Source organism: Tachyglossus aculeatus, chromosome 5 (genome assembly GCF_015852505.1).
Source record: "Tachyglossus aculeatus isolate mTacAcu1 chromosome 5, mTacAcu1.pri, whole genome shotgun sequence".
In the NCBI taxonomy this organism is placed as follows: Eukaryota; Metazoa; Chordata; class Mammalia; order Monotremata; family Tachyglossidae; genus Tachyglossus; species Tachyglossus aculeatus.
Window position 1 is genome coordinate 56824936 of NC_052070.1, and position 16315 is coordinate 56841250.

At 46.6% G+C, this 16315-nt stretch overlaps 1 protein-coding gene and 1 non-coding gene across 2 annotated transcripts in view; one reads left to right on the plus strand and one right to left on the minus strand.

Moving 5' to 3' along the window:
* The window catches only part of IGSF21 (immunoglobin superfamily member 21), a 386505-nt gene that overhangs the window by 298675 nt on the left and 71515 nt on the right, over nt 1-16315 (plus strand). The window lies entirely within an intron of this gene.
* Nucleotides 7691-7827, minus strand: LOC119929199. The gene has a single exon (XR_005451335.1). It is a non-coding gene; the product is annotated as a small nucleolar RNA SNORA7 (small nucleolar RNA).

The window sequence follows — 16315 nt, forward strand, 5'->3', positions numbered from 1 at the left end:
TAATAATAATGACATTTTTTAGCCCTTACTACGTGCCAGGCACTGTTCTAAACTTTGGGAAAGATACAATCTAATCAGGTTGGACACATAGCATGTCTAACATGGGGTTCACAGTCTTAATCCCCATTTTACAGATGAGGTAACTGAGGCACAGAGAAGTTAAGTGACCTGCCCAAAGTCACACAGCAGACGTGTAGCAGGGCCAGCATTAGAACCCAGGATCTTCTGACTCCCGTGCCTGTGCTCTATCCACTAGGCCACTAGGTTGCTTCTCACGTGGGTCTATTCCCCTTAACCATTTTTATATTCATCCCTCCTTCAGCCCCACAGCACTTATGAATGTACCCATTTAAAGTTTATTTTAATGTCTGTCCTTCCCTCTATAAACTCTGTGGGTAGAGATCACATCAACATCTACTCTGCTATACTGTACTTGCTTAATTAACTGCTCAATAAATACCAGTGATTGATTGATTAGGAATTAATTCCCACTTTGCAGATGAGGAAATTGAGGCCTAGAGAAGTTGAGGGACTTGCCCAAGACCACACGGCAGGTGGTTAGTAGACCTAGTCACTGACTCAAGCTGCTGTTGATCTAACAGGGGGGACACACTGAAATAATTTTGTAGAGGAAAGAGAAAAAGAGGTTAAGCTCACAAGTTAGTGCTTAAATACTAGGGTTTGTAAATTATGCAAACAATGTGATGGGAGGTTGTGGGTTCACACGGGCTCAGTTGGCAGTTGGCACACAACTGCAATTGGGTCGATATAATGAAGGGAGAGAAGAAATTAAGTGGGATGGCTTCTTTGAGGAGATGTGATTCCAGGAGGGCTTTGAATATGGGGAAAGCTGTGATCTGTCAGATGTGAAGGGGGAGGGACTGCAAGGAAAGAAAGGAAGGTGGCAAAGCATTAGCAGTGAAGGTGTATTGAATAGATTGACTTGAGAGGAGCGAAGAATGGGAGCTGGAGTCTAGTGGGAGAAGAGAGTGGATAAGTAGGAAGGAAAGAGTTGATCGAGTGCTTTAAAGCCAGTAGTGAGGCATTTCTGCTGGATGCAGAGAGAAAAGGACAACCATGGGAGGTTTTTGAGGAGTGGGGAGATACGTGCAAAGTGATGTTCTAGAAAAATGATCCAGGCAGTAGAGTGAAGTTTGAGCTGGGAAGGAAGAGATTGAGAGAAGGCAGAGATGCAAGCTCATGATGGGCAAGGAATGTGTCTGCTAATGTTCTTGTACTGTACTCTACTGAGCACTCAGAACAGTGCTCTGCACGTAGTAAGCCCTACGTGAGTAAATACCACTGATTGATTAATGGACTGAGAGGAGGCTGATGCAGTGTCAAGTCCAGATGTTACAAGGGTCTCAAGGAGAGTGGTGGCCATTTGGGTAGAAAGGAAGGGGTGCATCCTAGAGAAGAAGCATGGCTCAATGGAAAGAGCCTGGGCTCAGGAGTCAGAGGTCATGCGTTCTAATCCCGGCTCTGCCACTTGCCGGCTGTGTGACTTTGGGCAAGTCACTTCACTTCTCTGGGCCTCAGTTACCTCATCTGTAAAATGGGGATTAAGACTGTGAGCCCCACGTGGGACAGCCTGATTACCTTGCATTCCCCACAGCGCTTTGAACAGTGCTTGGCACACAGTAAGCACTTAACAAATACAATTATTATTATTATATTGTGGTGAAGGAAAGCCTGACAATAGTCAGTCAATCAAAGGTACTTATTGAGTGCTTACTTTGTACACAGCATGATACTAAGCCCTTGGGAGAGTACAATACAACAGAGTTAGCAGACATGTTCCCTGCCCACTATAAGCTTACTGTCTAGGGATGAGCTTACAGCAGCAACAGACTGAATATGGGGGCTGAAATAGTAGTAATAGTAATACTGATAGCATTAAGTGCTTACTGTGTGTAGAGCACTGTACTAAGCACTGGGAAAGAATATATGGGTAAGAATTGAGAAGTATTATGGCCAATGGATAGACTATGGGCCTGGGATTCAGAAGGACCTGGGTTCTAATCCCAGTTCTGCCATTTACAGCTTCTCTGTACCTCAGTTACTTCATCTGTGAAGTGGCGATTGAGTCTGTGAGTCCCATGTGGGATAGGAACTGTGTCTAACTTGACAACCTTGTATCTACCCCAGTGCTTATAACAGTGCCTGGTGCATACTGAGAGCTCAACAAATACCATTAATAAATAAATTAGTCACTTCAGGGGCTCACAATCTAACTGAGGGAGAAGTCACAGATGAAGCAAAGTTGAGGGCTTTAGGAGTGGAAAGAGTGGTAGCATTGTCCATTTGTGATGGCAAAGTTAGGTTGATGAGAGGGTTTAGAAGGGAAATCAATTATATTATATCAATCATTTTTCATCAGTCAATCATATTTATTGAATGCTCACTGTGTTCAGAGTACTGAACTAAGAGCTAGGAGGAATACAGTATAAAAGATTAGGTCCAAACATTTCTTGCCCACAAGGAGTTTGCAGACTAAGGGAGATGAGGAATTCAATTTGGACATATTGAACTTCAGGTTTAGGTGAGACCTCCAATGAAGGGAAGTCCTGGAAACTTGTACAAGTTGTTGCCAACTTGTACTTCCCAAGCGCTTAGTACAGTGCTCTGCACACAGTATGTGCTCAATAAATATGATTGAATGAATGAATGAATGGAAACAGGAGGCTGTGCAAGATTGTGAAAGAGAGAGGTCAGGGGTGATGAAGCAGATTTAGGACTCATCCATTTGAAGCTGTATTTGAAGACTTGGACCAGTAGAGCTCACTGAAAGAGTCAGTGTAAAGTGAGATCACCAGGAGTATAGAATAGAGGCTTGAGGAATTCCCACAGTTTGAGAGTGGGAGACAGAGGGTAGCCCACGAAAGAGACTGAGAAGGAATAGACTGAGAAATGGGAGGAGAACCTGGAGAGGACATGTCAGTTAAATCAAGGTTAGCTAGTGTTTTCAGGAGAATGAAGTGTTCCATGGTATCAAAGGTAACAGAGATTCATTCGTTCATTCAATCGTATTTATTGAGTGCTTACTGTGTGCAGAGCACTGTACTAAGCGCTTGGGAAGTACAAGTTGGCAACATATAAAGATGGTCCCTACCCAACAGCGGGCTCACAGTCTAGAAGGGGGAGACAGACAACAAAACAAAACATATTAACAAAATAAAATAAATAGAATAAATATGTACAAATAAAATAAATAGAGTAATAAATAAGTACAAACATATATACAGGTGCTGTGGGGAGGGGAAGGAGGTAAGGCGGAGGGGGCTCAGTCTGGAGTTGATCCCTGGCTGATCTCTGGGCTGATCTCTCAGCCCAGAGATGTCTAGGAAGCTTAGGATAGAGTAGAGTCTGCTGGACTAGGCAAGAAGGATGTCATTGGAAATCTTGGAGATAGCACTCTCAGGGCAATGAAGAGTCAGATGGGAGGTGGAGGAGAAGAACCCCATTCTCAGAGTTTGGACAGGAACAGGAGGAGTGAGGTGGGGGGAATAGCTGGAGGGTGTAGGGGGATCCAGAGAACGTTTTATTTAAGATAGTAGAGACATAGCAATAATAATAATAATAATGATAATAGTGGCATTCGTTGAGTGACACTGTACTAAGCGCTGGACTAGATACAAGTTAATCAGGTGGAACACAGCCAATGTCCAGCATGGGGCTCACAGTCTTAATCCCCATTTTACATATGAGAGAACTGAGGCTCAGACAAGTGAAGTGCCTTGCCCAAGGTCACATAGAAGAGAAGTGACAGAGCTGGCATTGGAGCCCAGATTCATTCATTCATTCAATCATATTTATCTAGCACTTACTGTGCTTTTGACTCCCAGGCCTGCACAATATCCAGTAAGCCACCCTGCTTCTCATGAGCACGTTCGAAGATAGAGGTTAAGGGAAATTGGTGGTCAGGGAGAAGTATACAGGGGGCTGAAGCAGAGGTCATGCCTGGACGGAGGGTGGTGGTCATGGTGGGCTAGGGTAATCCAGTAGATTGTAAGGATAATTCAGCCCAGAAAATGTACCAGATTCCTGGCTATTTCCAGCCCCATAATTGCTCTTGCAGAAACACTGTATTGAGGTGGACTGAACCACCTGAAAATTTGTTAGAATAGAGTCAGCATGGATGTCCAAGAGGCCTGGGTGAGGAGGGGTTGCCACTTTATGCCAGAATGGGGTGAGTCAGGGGTGGTTAAGGGGTAGAGTAACAGTATAGAGAGTGGCACCATCTGGCCCACCAGGTGCTCCCTATGCCAAGCTTCCTCAGGGCCCAATACCATGGCTGGGCCCAGTCGAAACAATCCTACGGCACTGAACCTAACCTAGGGTGACTGGGCCTTCGCTCCATGGTCTCCAGAAGTGGGGCCTTCAGGTCCCATTCAGGTCACATCTCCCTCCCCATGTGGTGGCCCCGGGGCCCCTGCCTGAGCCAAAATCTCCCAAATAATAATGATGGCATTTATTAAGCTCTTACTATGTGCAAAGCACTGTTCTAAGTGCTGGGGAGGTTACAAGGTGATCAGGTTGTCCCTCGGGGGGCTCACAGTCTTCATCCCCATTTTACAGATGAGGTAACAGGCACAGAGAAGTTAAGTGACTTGCCCAAAGTCACACAGCTGACAATTGGTGGAGCCTGGATTTGAACCCATGACCTCTGACTCCAAAGCCTGTGCTCTTTCCGTTGAGCCACGCTGCTTCTCTAGATCTGGGCAAGGCCAGGCCCTCCCCAGAATGGCCCAGAGGGTTTGAGTCTTGCAAGATCTGAGGGTTTTCCCAGGCTCAGGCAAAGCTATCTGGGGTAGTTGGGGTAAGATACCAGAGCTCTCCAGCAAACTGAGGCAAGCAGACTGCCAGCTACCTCTTCACACACCTGATCGATCTTCCTCCTCTCCAGTTACCCGCTGCTGCCCGCTGCTTGGGACAACGAACGACATAATTGCATTTGCCCTACTTTCAGAAGTGGAGTTTGCAAAGTAGTGGATTTCTTTTTTTTTGGCAGGGGGTGGTTGGGAAAGGGGGGCAGTTTGAGCTGACCTGTTTAGGAGCCTAAGAGAAGCTGAGGGTTTACATTTTCCATTGCCCAGACCGGGCTGTTTTTAGCTACACTTTGATGAGCCAGAAGGGACTGTCACTTTGTACCGGGGTCATCCATCAACTCCTGAGGCAGAGGGAGGGTTCTCTTGGGTGCAGTTTGAATCCAGGACTTGGATCGCAGAGGGGGGGGTCACCGGGACCCAGTAAAGCAAAGAATTGGACATCTCAACCAGAAAAGATGGACACAAACTTGCTGGCTGGGATCCAGGGGCTTCTCCAAGTGCTTTCTAAATTATAACCAGGCTTCTCAGAGAGAGGGAGATTCCAGGGAAACATGGGGAATTAGCAGGAGGAGAGGGGAAGGGAGACTGGAAGCCCCTTTCTCCAGCAACTCCAGGAAACTCAGCACTCCAGACTTGGGAGCATGTGGGTTGAATTGTGAGTGATTGCTATCCTGATAATGGATTTCAGGGATCCAAGAGTCTCAGGGAAAAAGTAGCCTGGATCTTGATTGGAGTAATCAATCAATCATTGGTATTTATTAAGTGCTTACTATGTGCAGAGCACTGTACTAAGCACTTGGGAGAGTACAATAAAACAGAATTAGCAGATACATCCCCTCCTCAAAAGGAGTTTACAGTCTAGTGGGAAGACCGCAGGTCTGCACTGGTGGAGACCCGGAGTAGAACTCAGCTCTGACATTTGTCTGCTGTGTGACCTTGGGAAAATCATTTAACCTCTCTCTGCTTGAGCATCAATCCCTTTAAAATGGGGATAAAATACTCATTCTCCTTCCCTCTTAGACTGTGAAGTCATTGTGGGACAGGGACTGCACCCCACTGTATGAAGAGCTGGAGTAGATGCAAGCTAATCAGGTGGGACACAGCCAATGTCCCACATGGGGTTCACAGTTTTAATGCCCATTTTACGGATGAGCTAATTGAGGCACAGAGAAGTTAAGTGACTTGCCAAAGGTCACACAGCAGACCAGTGGTGGAACCGGGGTTAGAACTCAGGTCTTCTGACTCCAGGCCCGTGCTGTTACCCCAAAGCCATGCTCTAATGTGTCACTTGTACAGTTGAGTCTGTACCCACTAAGGACTTTTATCCTACAGATGAGGTAACTGAAGCCCAGAGAAGTGAAGTGACTTGCCCAAAGTCACACAGCTGACAATTGGCGGAGCCGGGATTTGAACCCATGACCTCTGACTCCAAACCCCGGGCTCTTTCCACTGAGCCACGCTGCTTCCTATGTGCCAAGCATTGTACTAAGCTATGGAGTAGCTTGGCTCGGCCCTTTGCAGACCCTCCCCACACCCCTAGCCCTCTTCCTAACCAGCCCAGACCCAGAGAGGCTGGAAACCCTGACCTGGAAAGCTCCTGCTGGCCAACATAATTCACTTATATCTACCTCAGTGTTTAGAACAGTGCTTGATACATACTAAGTGCTTAACAAGTACCATAATTATTATAATCAAAACACTCAGTCACCTTGTCCCCTCACCTTGCTGCTTTCATACTAGAACCCAGCCCGCACACTTCCCACCTCTAATGCCAACCTACTCACCATTCCCCAAATTAATCTCTCTCGCTGCAACCTCTCGCCCATGTCCTGCCTCTGGCTTTGAACACCCTCCCTCTTCATTCATTCATTCATTCATTCATTCATTCAATTGTATTTATTGAGCACTTACTGTGTGCAGAGCACTGTACTAACCGCTTGGGAAGTACAAGTTGGCAACATATAGAGATGGTAGGAATGGTCCCTACCCAACAGTGGGCTCACAGTCTAAAAGGGCTCACAGTCTAGAAGTTTATGACAGATAATTACTCTCCCCTCTTCAAAGCCTTTTTGAAGCCACATGTCCTACAAGAGGCTTTCCCTGAACTTAGCCCTTTTTTCCTTTTCTTCCACTCCCTTCTGTGTCACCCTGACTTGCTCCCTTTACTTATCCTCCCTCCCAACCCCACAGCACTTATGTGCATATCGGTAATTTATTTATTTATATTAATGGCTGTCTCCCCCTCTAGACCATAAGCTCACTGTGGGCAAGGGAATGTGTCTCATATTGTTACATTGTACTCTCCCAAGAGCTTAGTATAGTGCTCTGAACACAGTAAGTGCCCAATAAATGTGACTGATTGATTAATTGATTTAATATAATTCAGGGGATCCCATCTGAGTGATCCTCAATCCCATGTTAACACACTGGAGGGTACCTCCCCCGTTGGTGAACTGTATTTACCCCAAGGTGCTCCTGTCCCAGCTCCAGACAACCTGCGGAAATTTCCTTTTTCCTTCCAGTTCAGCCCCCTCCATAGGCCACGAGTGCACACCTCCCTCCTGTCCTTCACAAAGTGGGGTGGGCATGTCTCCCCTGGGCTCCATTGGTACACACTGTCTACCTAACCAATTGGACTCTTGTCTAATTCCGTTGTCATTTCTGAACCAGAGTTTCACCATGGACATGTCTCTCCCAGAACGCCCCGCTCTCCATCTGCAATTGTTCTGGTAGTGTATCCATAGAATTTCCTTGGTAAAAATACAGAAGTGGTTTACCATTGCCTCCTTCCGCACAGTAAAATTGAGTCTCCACCCTCGACTTTCTCCCCTGCTGCTGCTGCCCAGCACGGGTGAGTTTTGACTTGTAGCAGATTGCCTTCCACTCGCTAGCAACTGCCCAAACTAGGAATGGAATGGGCAGCCTCTGCTTGACTCTGCTTCCCGTAGCCAAGACTGGTAGAGTACTGGAAATTCTCCAGGTGCGACCCTGAGAGGGGAATTGGACTCTAGCCCAGTTTAATTAATCAATCAATCGATTTGTTATATTTATGGAATGACTACTGAGTGTGTCATGCTATATTAAGTGCTAGAAAGAGTGCAACAAAAGCAAGAAACGCAGTGCCTTCCCTCAAGGAGCTCACGATCTAATGGGGGAGACCAGTAGGCCCAAATTATTTGCAAATGGTGGGAGCAGGAAAATATAACAAGAAATACATCAACTAGATCAGGGTGAACAGCAGAACAAGTAATTGACTATAGAAATGAAATATATATATATGTGTGTGTGTGTGTGTATATATATTAGATATATACATAAGAATATGTACGCAAGTGCTAAGGCTAGGAATTAAACAGCTAAGAGTTTAGGCTGGCAAATTTTGATTTAAAACTGTGCACCCTGTGCTCGGGAATCCATGAAGAATCGGGCTTGTGGCTTAGAGCTTTTCTTGATTCATGATCCTAATTGGGCTCGTTTCGGATTATCAGTTACTGCAGATCATTATTTTCTATTGTACCTAAGAATAAGTGAACACGTTCCTATTGTCCATTTTCCATAGAACACGTCCTCCAGTCTGCTATTCATCATGACTAATGAGCTACCCGTTGTCTTGTAATGACTTGCCCAGTGGCTTGCTGGCAGAGGGTTTTCCTGAGGGCAGGCTCCCGGACAAGTCTGGGTCAGCAAGGTCTCTCTTTTGGGGACTCAGAGCAACTACTGGGGGTTCCTTTTTTGGAGGTGCCTCAGAGATTCAACTCCCCCACACATAAATACGCCCACAGCGGGAAGACCCCCAACGTACCCCTCTGACAGGTACACCGTCCTGTGACAGTGCTGGGCTCCCAGAAGGGACAGACTACAAGCTCAGGGTGGCCCAGAGATCCGATCCTCTCCTCTTGGTCTTTGCACATTCAAGGGTGGCACATCTGATGGTGGGTCAGGGTTCCAGCATGCCAGGTCTGGCCGTTCCATTCTTTTGCCGACTCTGCCAATGAGGGCCCTTATAGGTCATTTACCCTCTTTGCACTTCAGTCTTCCCCTCTGTGAGAGGAGGAGAATAGTAGCTACCCCCTCTGCACAACTCTCTGGAGATTGGATGGAAGGGGAGGAGGACATTTTCAAGGCCCCAATCTGGGATCATGCAAGGGGGTGGAAGAGAAAACCAAGGCCTCACCAGGCCTCTGCCTGGTCTAGGCTGTCCTGGGCCCCAGCCCTGAGCCTTGGGGATGTTGCTCCTCTATTCTCTCACTGGCCCAGGGCCCACCGACTCCTCCAGCCTTCTCCACACTAGCCAGATCAACCGAGGCCCACAGTTCAGAGGCAGAAGCAAACTGCTCTTATTTACACAGCACTTCCTGTGGTTTCTCATGCTTCAGTTCTATGCCTTGGGCTTATGCCATAGAATGTGTTTTTGTTATCTCGCCTCTTCCATTGGACTCTCAGCTCCTGGACGGCAGAGAATATATCTTCTCCAACCACTGAAATTCCCCTCGGCACCCAGTATGCAGGTACCCAGGGAGAGACTCATTGCTTGACTTGAATCCACTGATTCTCGTATAGGGGGTTATCTATGAAAAACAAATGCAAAGGAAATGGAAAGAACACGGAAAAGTCTTATTTTCAGCCTCACTGTTTCATTTCCACTAGTCTCATTGCTCTTTTACCACTGGACCCACCATTTAACTTTTGTTTGCACATCCTGGATTCCTGGGCTGGTACTTATTGTGAAGTCTGGTCTGTTTCATTCCATGTCCCAGGCTGGGGCTGGAGGGGCCAACTGGCAATGCATTATCCACATCGGGTACGTTGGGCACTTGGTAGTAACCCCTCTCTTTCAGTCTCACAACACTATTGTACACATCCATAATTTATTTGTTTATATTAATATCTGTCTCCTCCTCTAGACTGTAAGCTCCTTGTGGGAAGGGAGTGTGTCTACAAACTCTTGTTATATTATGCTCTCCCAAGCACTTAATACAGTGCTCAGCACACAGTCTTGTCCCGTCTTACGTCGTCGAGTCGTCTCTGACACATATTAACTCCATGGACTCCCAGAAAGCCCCACCTCCATCTGCAATCATTCTGGTAGTGTATACATAGAGCTTTCTTGGTAAAAATATGGAAGTGGTTTACCATTGCCTCCTTCCATGCAGTAAATTTGAGTCTCCGCCCTCGACTCTCTCCAATGCCCCAGGTGCCCAGCACAGGTGAGTTTGTGCTCAGTAAATAACACTGATAGATTGATTGATTAATTAGTTCTCCCTCCCTCACCCCTTCCCTCCATCCAAGTTTGAATTCAAATAGTTCGACTGGTCTGATCCATATTGCTCAATCAGGATGAAGGATGAGGTGTGTTTCCATGGCAGCAGAGAGAGGCGGGAAAAGCAAGGAGAAAAGAAAGGCTGGGGAGGAAGCCCAGCTGAGAAACGGAGAGGAAGAGGAAGTGGGCTGGTTGGGGGCTGTGGTTCTGGGGGAAAGAAACAGAAGGGATGGGAGGATGGAAGGAACCCGGGAGAGGATGGGAAGCAGAGAGGGAAGCCAGAGGCACCTAGAGTCAGAGGACGTGGGCTGGGAGAAGGGGGCCGGAGACGACCAAAAGAATCAGATGAAATCGCCCTGCTGGGAGGAAAGACCGCCACCTTCGACCCACCCCTGCCCTCTCTGACTCTAGAAACCATCTCGGAAGAGTGTGGGCAAGAGGAAGAAGTCTAGGCAGAGGCGAGGAGGAGCGAAACCCCTTGGTGCAGAGCTGGTGAGAGCCGGAATCTGTTTCCGATGGGTCACTGCTGCTCCGCTATCGGCATAATGAGGTGTTGGTAATGGAACAGAGGCAATCGCACTGCTAATTATAACGACATTAACTCTGAAGTGCTGTAATTGCCAATCGAGAATGCCTTCGGTTCTGGAGGCTGGGCACTATTACGGGGACTACAACTACATTAGTGTTTAAATCTCCAGCATAGTCACCCTGCGCCTATTCGAGAATTTTTTGTTGTTGTTGTGTCTTTTTTCTTTTTTTTTTTTCCTCTCCCCTCGCCGGCTTCCATTATGCCTTTTTAACAGCCCTGCGTTTGATTTGATGCTGTGGATGTTTTTCACCCACTGAGCGGTTTTATTATCGGAACAGTTTTCAAGTTGAAAGGGGGGAGAAAATAACGCTAATGGTTTTTTAAAGGCCCTAAAAGAAGAGTTCAGACGGCCTCTGAGAAAGAGTAATAAAATTTCCAGCTCGGTTGCACGCGGCACTTGGAAAATAACATTTTTCCTCTGCCTGGCTCCCTCTCCCTTGCTCCTCTCTCCCAGCAGCTTTCCTGTTTTAGACATCCTTGTGTTTGGCTAATTGGCAATATTTAAATATGCTTGGATAAACTAAACATATTTAAATTCACCGGACTTGGTGATTTTGTCTCTCGCCGGGGAGGATCCTGCAGGATCAACAGCTGTTGGCTTTCAACAAATCTCCAAAAACTGGGAAACCCAGAGTACCTGGTTTTCTTTAAGCGGGAATTGGTTTTGGTTGGCTGCCAGGGGGATGGAGGTTGGAAGTCTCTTTGTGATGATGGTATTTGATAAGTGCTCATTGTGTGCCGAGTACTGTACTAAGCGCTGGTACCGTGCTAAGTTACTTTATAGGTGATCTTCTCCCGTCTTCTGCTCAGATCCCAGGAAGCAGCATGGCCTAGTGGAAAGAGCGTGAGACTAGGAGTCCAGAGACCCAGGTTCTAATCCTGGCTCTGTCACTTGTCTGTTGGGTGACTCTAGGCAAGTCACTTATTGGTTCCGTGTCACCTCAGTTTCCTCGTCTGTAAAATGAGGGTTCAGTTCCTGTTCTCCCTTCCAATTAGACTGTGACCCCCATCATTTGGGGCAGGGTCAGGGTCTGATCTGATTATAGTCCCCTTAGCACTTGTTACATAGTAAACACAGTAGTAGTAGTAATAATTGGAGAAGCAGCGTGGCTCAGTGAAAAGAGCATGGAGCTGGAGTCAGAAGTCATGGGTTCAAATCCAGACTCCGCCAATTGTCACCTGTGTGACTTTGGGCAAGTCACTTAACTTCTCTGGGCCTCAATTACCTCATCTGTAAAATGAGGATTAAGACTGTGAGCCCCCTGTGGGACAACCTGATCACCTTGTATCCTCCCCAGCGCTTAGAACAGTGCTTTGCACATAGTAAGCTCTTAATAAATGTCATTATTAATTAATTAATAATAATAATGATACTCATTACACAGTTATTCTGTGACAGGCACTGTGCTAAGTGCTAAGGTAGATAAGCTGGACACAGTCCCTGTCCCAAATAGGTGTCACAACCTAAGAGGGAGGGGGACTAAATGTTGAAATTTTAAAATTGAAATATTTCATTTGAATATTTAAAGTTAGGCACAAAAAAGTTAAGTGGCTAGCCCAAGGTCACACAACAGGCAAGTGGCATTACCAGAATTAGAACTCGGGTCCTCTGACTCCCAGATCTGTTCTCTCTTTCCAGTAAGCCATGCTGCCCTCCTCTAATGATCCCAAATCATCGTGTATTTACAGTACCCCCCCAACTCCTGGATTAAAGGGATAAGTAGGGAATATTCTGGGAAGTTTCATTCACTCTTTCAGGCATCTTGTATCTGGTGGTACTTTCTGCACAGGTTGACACAAGTTCTCACTGACTCTGTAGCAGCCTATTCTTAGGGAACCAGTTTATAGAAGCAGTATGGCATAGGGTAAAGAGTTCAGGCCTGGGCTTTAGGAGACCTGGGTTGTAATCCCGGCTCTGGGCGGGCTGGTGGAAGTTTGCAGTTAGTAGTTTGGGAGAATTTATCTGCAAGGTCTCAGTAAGGGTTTTCCCCCGTCTCTTTTTCCAACCCTCTGGAGTCTGAATCCCAGACCTCATGTGAAAGTGCCGTTGGTGGATTCTGAGAAGCTTTCCTTTGAATTTAGCACCTTGCCTCCTTCTTCCTCATCTGGATCGCTCTGGGCGAGTCTGCGATAGGAAGTCTCGGTGTCGGGACCGACTTTTCTAAAGGTACCCGACATTGACCTGGCACTGCCTTGGGGCTACAGAGCATTTTCTAGGCCTGGTCCTGCTCCCAGACCCTCAGGCTGACCCCCAGATCAAACGTTAGCCATGTGCATCTTGCATGGGGATGGAGAGAGAGGTGATGTCTAGGCAATAGAAGAGGGGTGCTAGAGACCACCTCTCTCACCTACTCCCTACCCCATTCATCTTGCTCCCAAAGGAAATCCAACCTACCAGCAGATCCCTGATTTTCCAGATGTAGAGTTACACGCCTGGACTGGCACCAAATGCCCCTTTTTAAATGGGCAAGCAGCAGGCCCAAGACAGGGCACTGACTAGCTGTTGACCAACACCATTAGACTGTAAGCTCTTTGAGGGCAGGGAACATGTCTATCAACTCTGTTGCACTGTACTCTCCCAGGTGCTTAGTACAGTGCTTTGCACACAGTAAGTGCTCAGTAAATACCATTAATTGATTGATTAAACAGCCCAGCCTCTGGTAAAACAAAACTCTGGACCACATCCTGCCAATTTAACCTGGATAAGGCAGCAGTTGGCATGGCAAACTTTCCAGGCATGCAACAGAAGCAAATTAACAGAGTTTGTTTAAAAGCGAGGCTTCTTTGGGTCAAGCAACAATCAGTGGTATTTGTTAAGCACTTACTATGTGCCAGGCACTGTACAAAGCAGTGGGGTAGGTGCAAGCTAATAAGGTTGGACACAGTCCCTGTCCCACATGGGGCTAACAGTCTTAATCCCCATTTTGCTGCTGAGGTAACTGAGGCATAGTAAAGTGATGTGTCCAAGGTCACACAGCTGACAAGTGATGGGTTTTAATCCCAGCTCCTTCTTACTCCCAGGCCCATGCTCTATCCACTAGGCCACACTGCTTCTCAATTGAATGCTTACTGTGTTCAGGCCACTGTACTAAGCCCTTGGGAGTGTGCAATATAATAGAGTTGGTGGACACAATCCCTAACCCCAAGGAGTTTGTGGGCAGGGAATTTGTCTACCAACTCGGTTATATTGCATTCTCCCAAGTGCTTCGTATAGTGCTCTGCAAAGAGCTCAGTAAATGCTACTGATTGAATCAGGGGGACATATTAAAATAAAATAAATCAAGCGGCAATTCCACATGGAGCACTCTTGGGGAGCTAGTAAAGTACTAAGTGTATGGGATACAGATACAGATCAAGCCATGGGTCCTATCTTCAAGGGTCTCCAGAGATAAAAGGAAGGACACAGCTGCCAACCTCAGGATTTTCTTGGCACAAGTGGTGGGAAGATCATTCTGATGGTGATGAGGAAACTATGGCAGAAGGATGAGGAGAAAGAGAAGAGGGCAGAGAAGCAGAAAAGAAGGAAAGGAAGAAGTATTTTCATTTATTTATTAATCGTAATTATTGAGTGCTTACTGTGGGCAGAGCTCCTGACTCCCAGAATGTGTCCTACTGATCCTTTCAATCCAGGAGTTGGGGGTTTCTGTAATTATATGAAGATTTGGGATCATTAGAGGATGGCAGCATGGCTTAGTGGAAAGAGCACAGACCTGGGAGCCAGAGAACCTGAGTTCTAATTCTGGTACTGCCACTTGCCTTGGGAGAGTACAATATAACATCAAACACATTCCCTGCCCACAATGAGCTCACAGTCTGGAGGAAGGAAGACTGGAGACAGCATGGGCCTAGGGGTCAGGAGACACAGGTTTGAGTTCCAGCTCTACCAAACCCTGCTGTGCAACCTTGGACAAGTCACTTAACCTCTCTGGAGGCTTCAGTCACTTCATCTGTAAAATGGGGACAGATAGATTTTGTGTCCAGTATGGGACAGAATGGAACAGAGACTGTCCAAGCTCACAACCTTGCATCTACTCCAGTGTTTATTCCGGAGTAAGCTCTTAATGTCACTAATACTCTTATTATTCCTATAAATGTGGAATAACCGGCAAGGAAAAGAGGATTAGAGAGAGAGAGTTACTTCTCCATACCTTATCTGGGCCCAGATAAAGGAGGGGATTTTTACCCAAAGTTAAAGAGGATGAGTTGACTGTTGAACCAAACTAGTATGCCCTCCAGTGCTGCCCTGGCTTTATACATGGACTTTTCCTTTCCCTCACATAATAACTTACCCTTCTGAGAAGCTGTCAGCTTTGGTAAATTCTAGTCGCTAAACTGCATTACACCAATCTTGCCCTAAATCTTAGCAGTTATTAATAGTTTATTGATCTCTACCCATTGCTGGTGAAAAGAATCCTCTAGTCAGACCCCTGTTGTCTGTATCCAGCCTGCTAACCAGTCATCAAATCAATGCCACTCAATTCTGGGGAAAAAGCTCTCTTGGTTGCTTAATCCACTTCAGGTGCAAGACGGCCGTGGAGAGTGTTTAGATTAGGTGGTAAGTGTAGCCCAATAGAAACCAATCAAAGTCGTGTCCCGGCTACAATTGGATCTGCAGCTGAAAAGTGTGTGTGGAGTGGGAGGCCTGGCACTCCTGAAGAGTGGCTCTGATGCCCTGCCCGGAGCACTTTGAAAAGAGCCAGAGCCTCAGAGTATCCCCACTCCTTAAGAACCTCCAGTGGTTGCCCATCCACCTCCGTATCAAATGGAAACTACTTACCATCAGATTTGAAACACTCCATCACCTTGCCCCCTCCTACCTCACTTCCAGCCCGCACACTTCACCCCTCAAATTTCAACCTTCTCACTGTACCTTGATTTTATTTATCTCACCGCCAACCTCTCGCCCACATCCTGCCTCTGGCCTGGAATGCCCTCCCTCTTCATATCCTACAGACTATTATTCTCCCCTCCTTCAGAGAGCTTTATAGAAGGCACATCTCTTCCAAGAGATCTTCCCTTTCTGAACCCTCCTTTCCTCTTCTCCCACTCCCTTCTGTGTCACTCTGACTTCCTCCCTTTATTCATCCCCCTTCCCAGCCACATAGCACTGTGCACATATAATAATAATGATAATGATGGCATTTGTTAAGCGCCTACTATGTGTGAAGAACTGTTCTAAGCGCTGAGGGGGATGCAAGGTGATCAGGTTGTCCCATGTGGGGCTCACAGTCTTAATCCCCATTTTACAGATGAGGTAACAGGCTCAGAGAAGTTAAATGACTTGCACAAGGTCACACAGCAGACATGTGGTGGACCTGGGATTAGAACCCATGACCTCTGACTCCCAAGCCCATGTTCTTTCCACCGAGCCACGCTGTTTCTCTAATTCATATCTTTAATGTATTTATTTATATTAATGTCTGTCTCCCACTCTAGACTGTAAGCTTGGTGAGGGCAGGGAATGTGTCTGTTTTATTGTTATATTGTACTCTCCCAAATGCTTAGTACAGTGCTGTGTACACAGTAAGTGCTCAATAAATATGATTGACTGAATCAGAGGACCTAGGTTCTAATCCTAACTTGTCCACTTGCCAGCTGTATGACCTTGGGCAAGTCGTTTCACTTTTCTGGCCAGCA